We start from the raw sequence: 10,174 nt of genomic DNA on the forward strand, positions 1-10,174 counted from the left end.
TGAGAACTCACGGATCTATAAGAGTCCCAAATTGGAAGCAAAAGAAATATCCATCAAGAGAAATGACAGGGTGCCTGGGTGGCTTAGTGGGTTAACTGTGATAACTCTTGGTTTCAGCTCAGGTCATGAGATCGAGTCCTGAGTCGGGCTCCATGCGGGCGTGGAGCCTGATTGACATTCTCTGATTTTCTCTCTCCCCCTCCTTCTGCCCCTCCTCCTTCTCCGCTCAAGCATTGGTGCCCAAGCGCTCTCCTGCTCTCGCTGTCTCTCAAAAAAAAAGAGAGACATTTACCGAAATGAATGTAAGATGTCCACACACTGGAACGCTACACAGCAGTAAGAATAAGCTGACACACACCACAGCACGGTGACGCTGTGATCTATTATATGACTTGGAAGAAGACACATACACACAATGTGCACCTGCCTGGCTCCCTTGGTAGAGTGTGCAACTCTCAATCGAGGGTTGTGAGTTCGAGCCCCATGCTGGAGGTAGAGATTATGTAAAAATAAGCTCTTAAAAAAAAAAAAAGACAAACACAAAAGAAAGCACCCTTAACTTTTAAAATGATGGCATACTTTAAAATAACTTTTTAAAGGACACCTATGGGGCTCAGCGGTTGGGCGTCTGCCTTCAGCTCAGGGCGTGATCCCGGAGTCCCAGATCGAGTCCCCCATCGGGCTCCCTGCAAGGACCCTGCTTCTCCCTCTGCCTGTGTCTCTGCCTCTCTCTCTCTCTGTGTCTCTCATGAATAAATAAATAAAATCTTTAAGAAAAATAACTTTTTGGGGGCAGCCCCAGTGGCTCAGCAGTTTAACTCTGCCTTCAGCCCAGGGTGTGATCTTGGAGATTCAGGATCGAGTCCCACGTCGAGCTCCCTGCATGGAACCTGCTTCTCCCTCTGCCTGTGTCTCTGCCTCTCTTTCTCTCTATGTCTCTCATGCATAAATAAATAAAATCTTTAAAAAAAAAAAAGAAAGATACCTTTTTCATTAAGATAAAATTCATGTACCATAAAATCCATCATTTTAGAGTATATAATTCAGTGGTTTTTAGTATACCCACAGGGCTGTGCATCTATCACCACTATCTACATCCGGGACATTTTCATCACCCCCCAAAAGAAACCCGTTAACAGTCACTCCTCATCCCTTTCTGTGCCAAGTCCCCAGCAACCACCAATCTACTTTCCTTTTCTATGGACCTGCCTATTCCAGACATGTCATATAAATGGAGTCATGCAGCATATGGCCTTTTGCGTCTGGCTTCTCAGCGTAATGTTTCCATGGTTCGTCTGTGTTGTGGTATTTTTCCTCTTTATACTGAATAACATTCTATTGTATGGCTAGACCACATTTTGTTTATCCACTCATCTCTTCATGGACGTTAGGGATGTTCCTACTTTGGGGCTATCATGAGTAACAGGGTCGTGAACATTCATGTGCAAGTTTTTGTGCGAGCATGTTTTTTATTCTCTTCTAGGAGTGAAATTGATGGGTCATATAGTAACTCTATATTTAAATTTTCCAGGAATTGCTAAACTGCTCTTCAGAGCATCTTTTCAAAGTGACTGCACCATGTTACATGCCTGCCGGCAATGCTCCAGAATCTACTTTCTTCACATCCTCACCAGCACTGTTATTTTCTGGAGTTTTTTTTCTTTTTCAAACTTTTAATTTTTTTTAAGTAAGCTCTATGCCCAGTGTGGGGCTTGAACTCACAACCCAAGATCAAGAGTTGTATGCTCTACCAACAGAGCCAGCCAGGTGCCCCCACTGTTTTTTGTTTCTTTTTAAATAGCCCTCCTAGTGGATGTGAAGTGACATCTCATTTTGGTTTTGATTTGCATTTCCTTAAACGATTGATGATGCTGAGCATTTTATCACGTTCTTATTGACCATTTTTCTATCTTTTTTTGGAGAAATGTCTGTTCAGCTTCTTGGCCCATTTTTAAATTGGGTTATTTATCTTTTTTGTTGCTGAGCTGTAAGAATTCTTTATATATTTTAGATACTAGGCTCTTTAAATACACGATTTGCAAAAATGTTCTCCCATTCTGTGGGTTGTCTTTTCACTTTCTTAATAGTGTTCTTTAATGCTTATTCTTTCTTCTAAGAGTTTTATAGTTTCAGCTTCCGCATTTAGGACATCAAGACATCTTGAGGGCTTTGTTATTGTTGTCTATGGTGTGAGGTAGGGGTCCAGCTTCATTCCTTACCTATAGATATGCAGTTCTTCCAGCACCATTTGTTGGTGAGACTATGTTCCCCCTTTGAGAAGTTTTGGCACTCCTGTCAAAGATGAACTGATCAGAATTGTATGGGTTTATATCTGGACTCTCATTTCCAATCCATCTATCTCGATGTCTAAGAGTGCATACTTTTTGATTCCACTTATGTGGAGTTCGAAATCAGGTGAAACTAATTTATGGAGGCAGAAGGCAGAATAATGGTTATTTTTGGAGTAGGAAAGGGCCATGAGAGAAACCCATGGGAGTTGAAAATGCTCTATGTCTTGATCTGGTGGCAGGTACTCAGGCATAGACATGAAAGATGATCAAATGGTACCATTAAGATTTGAGCAATTAATGCACTTCACTGTATTTATGTTATATCCCAACAGGAAAGAAGGGAGCAAGAAAAAGAAAAAGAAGGCAAGAGAAAGAAAGAGGAAAGAGAGAAAGTTGATGGGGAGGGAAGGAGGGAAAGAGAAAAGACACTATAGTCAGGATACAGGGTGGAGACGATGGGCATTGGGGGACCCGTGGGGACATGGCTTTGGTGATTGATGGCACCATGCCCTGGATGGGAGGACTCAGAGGAAAATTGGCCCTGCAGAGAGAGGCTGAGTTCAGTTTGGGGCTGAATGTGAGTGGCGAGGTGCAAGGAGCAGCTGGATGCTATGCCTATGGCTCTAGGAGGCAATGGCCAGCATGGGATGCAGAGCCAGAGCCTGTGCTGGCCTGTGAAGAGACAGCTGGCAGTGGGACAAGAAGAGGCCAGGAAGTAACCCTGAGCCCTTAGAGCAGGAGGAGGACCAGGCAGAGAGCGGTGGTCAGCAGGCTGGGGGGTGAGACCTGCCGGAGATGATCAGATGGAGGAATGCCAACAACGCGGGATCCCAAGTTCCAGGCTCCAGGCTGAGGTCTGCATGCACCCTGATGCATCTCAGCCCTGTGAGTGCAGGACAGGAAAGGGAGGCAGAGAGCTTGCCCACGGTCATTGGTGGGGCAGAGAGTGGAAACCAGGCTGCCCAGCTCTGAGCCTGCCCCTGTAAGCTCTACCCTTTACTACCCAGTGCAGTGGGATGTGGGGGTAGGGACAGAGTTTGGGGCCACAAGGAGAATGTTCCTTTCCTTGTCCCTCACCCTCCTGAGTTCCTTGTTGCCTGTGGGGGAGGTGGGGAGAGAGGTGTGCCCATCAGCCTGGAGCTCCCTGGCTCAAGGGCAAGGTCTGCGGGCCGGGGCTGGGGAAGGCCCATGGCAGAGGGGAGCAGTATTTGAGAAGAGCCCTCTCTCTGCCCAGGCCTTGTTCCTTCTGCTCTCTAAGAGTTTGGCTTTCCTGGAAGTCAGAATGTCAGCTGCCGAACCCGTCAGACCTGTTTGTGCCCTGAGGAACCAGGCCAGAGCCAAGCTAGAGGGCACAGATGCCCTGGGCACCTGCTGGCCCACCTGACACCCAGCTCCTGCAGTGACCCAGCTCCACAAGGACACCGGGCTGCCAGCGGGGAAGGCCAGAGGGGCTCTGTGTGGCTCAGGAGAGGAGACTGGGGGCCATTCCTTTGCTCATTCATTTCTCCATCCTTCAGACATCCATCCACTTACACCCCTCTGGTCCAGGGCCCAGAGATGATCTGTAATGGCAATAACGCCCACTTCTGTCCTCCATGGGCTCTGGCCTCACAGGCATGGGAGTGAGCTGACTCCCGTGGCCCAGGGAGAAGAAGGCAGGAGCAGAGCGCTGGGTCAGTTGTGAGGCTGGTAGTGGCTCCACGGCACTGGCCTCTGCCCCTCTTGGCGACTCCACAGCATGGCTTGCTCATGGACCCTCTCCTTCTACTGTGGTTCATCGGTGATCTCGGCTGTCCCTGACCTGAGCCCACAACCAGGGGCCTTTAATCTCTCTGACTTTCCATCCAGTTCTCGAGGTACACTTGGGTTGGCCCCACAGGCCTCCCAGATAGGTCCCCACTGGATCCTCCTCTACTCCAGGAAGCTGGGGTGGGAGTTGAGTGTCCTGAAAGTCCGAGAGAAATTGGGAGCAGCATTAATAGACTAACTATGTTAGTGAGTTAATAGACTCACTATGTCTCCTGAGTCATATCTGGAATTGCTTTTTAAAGGTACAAGAACCTCCTTGTGACCTTCCTAACCTCCCCCTGCACCACCATCCTCTTGGCTCTTTGGCTCCTTGAGTGTGCACATTTCCTCCTGCCACAGGATCTTTGCATATGCTCTCCCCTCTGCCTGGAACACTCTCCCGCCTGGTACCACCCCCTCCTTGGCCCACCCACCCCACTCAGCTTTCTGTTCTCCGCTCCGCCTTGCATCCCCAGTTTCTGCTGCCTGGAATGGGTCACCCCCCCACTCCAGGGCATTTTCATGGCACCAAGTGGCGTTTGCCTTCCCGTAGGTCTTTAAGCCTGGGATCAGGTTGGATTCTGTCCTCCACCGTACCCCTAGCACCCTGCACAGGGCCTGGCACTTAGTAGTCTCTTGAGAAACATTTAATCAACTCCAGCAGGCCTGGAGAGTGGACCTGAACTGCATGAGGCCTCTGGAGGTAGCTTCTGGGGCCAGTGCTGTGGGCTCCGGGCCTCCAAGAAGGCATTACTATGGGCCAGAGCTTATGGGCAGGGCCCACAGCCAGTCCAGAGCCCACTGCTCCATGGGGGCCTGCCCCATCCATTTGGGTCTCAGTCACCCACAAACAGAATGGTATCCCATGGGCCCTGGAGGCTCAGGGATCTCCAGCCCCCTGGGCAGCAGGAAACCCTGAGGCCGTGGGCTTCCCTGGGCCTGCTAGCTGTGCTGTACGAAAGGTGACCCGTTCTCACCTGAGAGCTGGTCAGACTGGCTCTCCTGGAATTCTTGGTGGCCCCAGCCCGGGCCCGGTAGGTGACGGGCAGCAAGCCCAGGCACAGCCACGGCAGGCCTCCAATCCCCAGGGAGCTGGGTGCAGGGATCTGGCCCTGCCCTGGCCCCGCCAGCTCCCCCAGCCAGCTGGGTCTCATTGAAGGTAATTAGCCCAGGGAGCCGCCTGGGTCTTGGCATCTGATTTTCCACTGTGATCCGTCAGCCGGAGCCTTCGGACAGTGGCCCCCGTATAAATCACGAGGGGGTCGCTGTTAAGAGAAACGGCAAATTCCTTCCACCCGTGCGGCTGGCTAAATTGACTCTGAGAGCAGATTCCCTCCTGGCGCTCACTCAGGAATGGCCAAGTCCTTTGAAGGTCTTTCCAGGACGGACCCCAGGGGCTTGGAGCCGGCTGGGCGGGGACTCTCCCGGGGAGCCTCTGCTGACCGCGGGAGAGGGGGAGCCCCTCCGGCCGGCCCACGGCTGCTGGGGGGCCCTGCCGGCTCTGCCTCCGCTGGCCGTCTCTGTGGCAACCCTGGGGGTGACTCTGCACCTTTTTCACAGCCAGCAAGTGGCTGGGGTGGAGGTGGGGGGGCCCACGGAGGCCTCAGTCCAGGGACACTAGCCCTCAGCCGAATGAAACATCCCGCTGGCATTTCAGGCCTCGGAGGCCGCGGTGAAGGCAGGCGGTGAGGTTCTCGAGGCTGCCCCAGCAGCCGGAGTCTGCTTGGTGGGAAAACCTGCCCCATTCCCGCTGCGAGCTGAGCCTCGGGCTGGACCAAGATTTTAGTCTGGCTGTGGGTCAGTCTGGGCCTCTGGGGACCCCAAGTGTCCTGTCTGTGTGTCTCACACATAAAGCCTTCAAGTCTCACCTGACAAAGGTAAAGAAAAGCCCTGCACAGGACGCAGGTTGTGGTAACCTTGGCTGACTCCACAGCCCGGATGCCTGAGTTTGTATCCGACTTTGCCACTTCTGCGTGGGTGACCCTGAGCAAGTCATTTACCTTGCTGTGACTCAGTTTCCCTATCTGGAAAATGAAGATCATGGCAGTGCTATCCTCACAGGATAGCTCCTTGCTTCATGCAGGCCAGGCTTAGGGATCCAGTGGATAGACCAGCAGATATCACCCAGGCCCCCGTTGAGCCCACGTCCAGGGAAAGAGAGACAGACACCAAGGACGATAATGACATCATAAGGCGAGAAGGACTCAAGGTGGTGGAGGGATGGATGGGCAAGGGGCAGGTGAGGAGGCAGTAGGCCACCGCTATAGGCCAGGGTAAAGTTGTGTCCTAGAAGCAGGGACACTTCTGTGTCATTGGGAGTGACATGAACACAAATGCAATTTAATAACCCAGGGTGACAAGTGCAAAGTCAGGGAAGGCCTGTGCAACTGAGAAAGCACCAATCCAGCCTGGAAGGCTTCCCGGAGGAGGTGATAACCTGAAGAATGGGTAGGGGAAATGCAGACAAAGATGATGACAGGCCTCCAGGTGGAAGATGGAAAAAGGGAGTCTTCTTCCAGAGAAGTCCACTCTTGATTATATCAAGTGGAGCGGCTTAGTTTGATGTTGGTGGGGCTCCGACCAGCCCACTGCCCTTCTTAACCATCAGGACGCAGACTCCAGGCCAAGAGGATTCTTCAGCCACAGCAGCCAGCCAGACTTGAGCAATATGGTTTTGTTCACCTTCTGTATTTTTATGGTCACCTCCTATTTATGGTGTGTGGAACTAGCTTCTCATTTTTGGTAGTGAGGTTTTTAGGAAAAGCTTTCTTCAGAAGAAATCTATGTACGTGAGTCGATTTAAGGACAATAGACAATATTTAAGGACAAAAATAATAAATGTGGGGGTGGGAAACCCTGAAGTTTAGGAAGAGGTGAATTCTGGAGAAGAGATTGTGAGAGGCTATTCGGAAAGCAGATGTTCTAGAACTCTCTGGAACACGAATTCTGGAACCCCTATGCTGAAAGTGTTAGCTTGAACAAAAAGGCTCCTTCCAGTAGGGCAGGGCCAAGGGAGTGTGGCTGCTTGCTGACAGACAGACCGACAGACGGGCTCTCAGCCACGAGAGGTTGTTGCCGGGCCCTCGCGTAGGCTCGGAGTTCATGGTCTTGGAGCCAAACTCCCTGGATGAGTCAGGCGCCAGCTCAGTCCCACTGATTCGTTGTCTCCGGGGGCACTCTGCATGTTTGTTCTCCTAAAGCCCACCCAGGGTGGCACCCACTGCCCTCACTCCACCTGCCCCCTCTGCCCCAGCTCTCCCAGCTTGCTGGCTGAATTTTAGAACCCGAGTCACTCATCAGGACAGAAAGATAGGGGTACATAAAGCCCCTAGCCTGTTGCCTGGTATGCAGGGATGTCTCTCCCCTCCCACACCTGCCTGGCTTCCATGTGGGTGTGACCCAACCAAGATCACAGAGCCTGAGGCAGGCTGAGCTGGAAGGACCCTCCAGGGTCATGGAGGTGCCATGAACAGATGACAAAGCTGACAGCGAGAGGGGGCTCTCCTCTCCCAACTTCCACAGTTGTCTCCCTTCCATCCGCCCCACACCCCGAATGTATTCAGATCACATTCCTGTCCGAGTCGCGTTCCTGGGGTGATAGGTACTAATGCGCGTGTGTCAGTGGGGCTGGGAAGGGGGACAACACATTAACATGAGACTTCTTAGCTGGTGATAGGGGGCTGTGAGATGGTATTTCAGGCCTCTGGCAAGTCATGGGGGGACCTGGGGCCCCTTAGCAGGGAGATGGTTTTCAGGAGAGGGGCTGTGTCTTGTGAAGCAAGCCTTTCCCTCTCTGGGCCCCAGATCTTTCTGTGCCAAGAGGACAGTGGACTGGGGGGGAACCGTGGGCGTGGGCCTGGCGACGGAGCTGGGAGGGACAGGCCAGCCTGGAGCCACCCTAATCTGGGGCTTAGCTCTGACTTCAAAGCTGGCGGCTTCAGCTTTGTTGGAATGTCCAGCCATGGTGGGGGCAGAAGGGGGATGCCTGGTTCCCATCAAGCTCCGGAGAATAACTGTGGCCTCTTGGGGCCCATGAGGGTAGGGTAGATGTCATGGATGCAGGGCTGGGGATCTCAGTGGGCACATCTGGGGTCGGGGAGCCCCAACCCCTTATAGCAGCTGTGTCCTCAGGCCAGTGACTGAGTATCTCTGGGTCTTAGTATTCCTCCTCAGAGAAACAGGGTGAGTGGTACCTCCCTCCTAGGGCAGCTCCTCGTGTACGGTATGGCCGGGGCTTGGGAGGACCCCAGTCTGTGCAAGACCTGATGAGCGAACACAAGCTCTTGGCGCCAGGGTGGCCCTTGTGGCACCACAGCGCCATCTACTGACGGACGAGCCGCCGTGCCGGGTTCCAGCTTCCCCAAGGCCTGGGCGTCTTCTGGGCAGCCATGGGCACAAGGCTAAACATGTAATTTGGGGGCAGACAAGACTGAACGTGAGTCCTGGCTGCTGGATTTCTGGATGAGTGACAGGTTTCTTAAGTTCTTCAAATCTCGATATCCTGTTACAGACAGCAGCATACAGTTAGCGCCTCTTCACACTATGCTTTATAGGCACTCACACATATCACTCTCCCAACAACCATGGGAAGGAGAGCCTGTCACCATTCCTACTTCGCAGATGAAAAAACTGGGGCCAGAGAGGGTAAGACATTGGCCCCAGGATGCACAGCCAATAAGTGGCAGAGCTGGGATTTGAATCAGGCAGTCCGGCTCCATCAGTCCTGGCTTCTTACCACTAGGCCAAGCAAGGCAGCAGGTATAGCTGTTAGAGTCACTCCTGGTAATGGGGCTGAAACCCTTGGCTCAAGGAGGTATGCTCCAGTGACTTCAGCCCAGACTTTGCTGTTGCTCTGGGTTCACGTCCTAGCTCCGCTACTTAATAACTGTGAGATCTGCGTGTACTTGGGCAGCCCTGGTGGTTCAGCAGTTTAGCGCCTGCCTTCAGCCCAGGGCATGATCCTGGAGACCCTGGATCGAGTCCCACGTCGGGTTCCCTGTATGGAGCCTGCTTCTCCCTCTGCCTGTGTCTCTGCCTCTCTCTCTCTCTCTCTCTCCCTCTAGCTTTCATGAATAAATAAATAAAATCTTAAAAAAGAGAGAGAGATCTGCGTGTACCACCCCATGCTTGGTGCTCACCATCCTCACCAATGGCTTGGTGCAAGGGTCAGAGATGAATCATGGAAGGGATCCCAGGGCCCAGCAACAGGGAGCTCTTCATCGTTTGCACTTACCAGTGATGTCCTTGTTCCAAGCAGGTGGCCCATGATGGTTCCTGTGTACCCAGAGACAGTCCATGAAACAATGCTTACACTGCACACTCCTGTGTCCCTGCAGGGCCAGAAGGTCTGCTCCGTGTTCAGGGGGAAGCAGCCTTTGTCAAGGTTCCTGTGTCCAGGAATGTGAACTGAGACTGCCTGAGCCCTAGGGACCCAAGTGGAGGGAGAAGCAGCCTCAGAGGGCTCTCATCCTAACCCTTCTGCCCGTTTGGAAACCTGCTGGAGGGAGGGGGTTGTCTCCCAGGACAAGATGGTGGCGAGAGGAAATGCCTGCCACCATATGTCATGTGATCCGCTCTGTGATCCTGGGTTTCCTGGTCTGCAGATGGGGTTACTCTGTACCTTCCAACCACTTTCAGCTCTAGAACTCTCTCACCCTTTCCTGCCTTCCTCGCAGTGCCATCAGAGTGTTGTATTAGCCAAGGACACAGTTCTAGGCCTCCAAACCTCCTCCCCTGCGGAGGTCCTTTTCTATGCAGTCTGGCCGCCCAGTGAGAGCAACAAGCTTCCCAGCTGCCCTGGTGGGGGATGGAAGGGCCAAGGATGGGGCCACGAGGCTCAGGTTCCCAGGGGCAACCATTCCGATCCAGCCTGCCCTCTTTCCATGTGGGCCTCCCGCTCAGCGCAGTGCCCATCCCAGAAACGCCCTCAACAGCTCTGTAATTACTGGTTCTCCTTCCTGCCCCACCCCCAAGATTCATCAAATTTTTGCCGGCAGACAGGAGTCTGCTGTAAAAGTTGGGAAGCCCGGGCCAGCTTGAGCACATCCAGATAAAATAGAAAGGGTGAGCGGGCATCCCAGAAATCTGTCCAGCTC

This window comes from Canis lupus, chromosome 6 (assembly GCF_011100685.1).
Source record: "Canis lupus familiaris isolate Mischka breed German Shepherd chromosome 6, alternate assembly UU_Cfam_GSD_1.0, whole genome shotgun sequence".
NCBI lineage: Eukaryota > Metazoa > Chordata > Mammalia > Carnivora > Canidae > Canis > Canis lupus.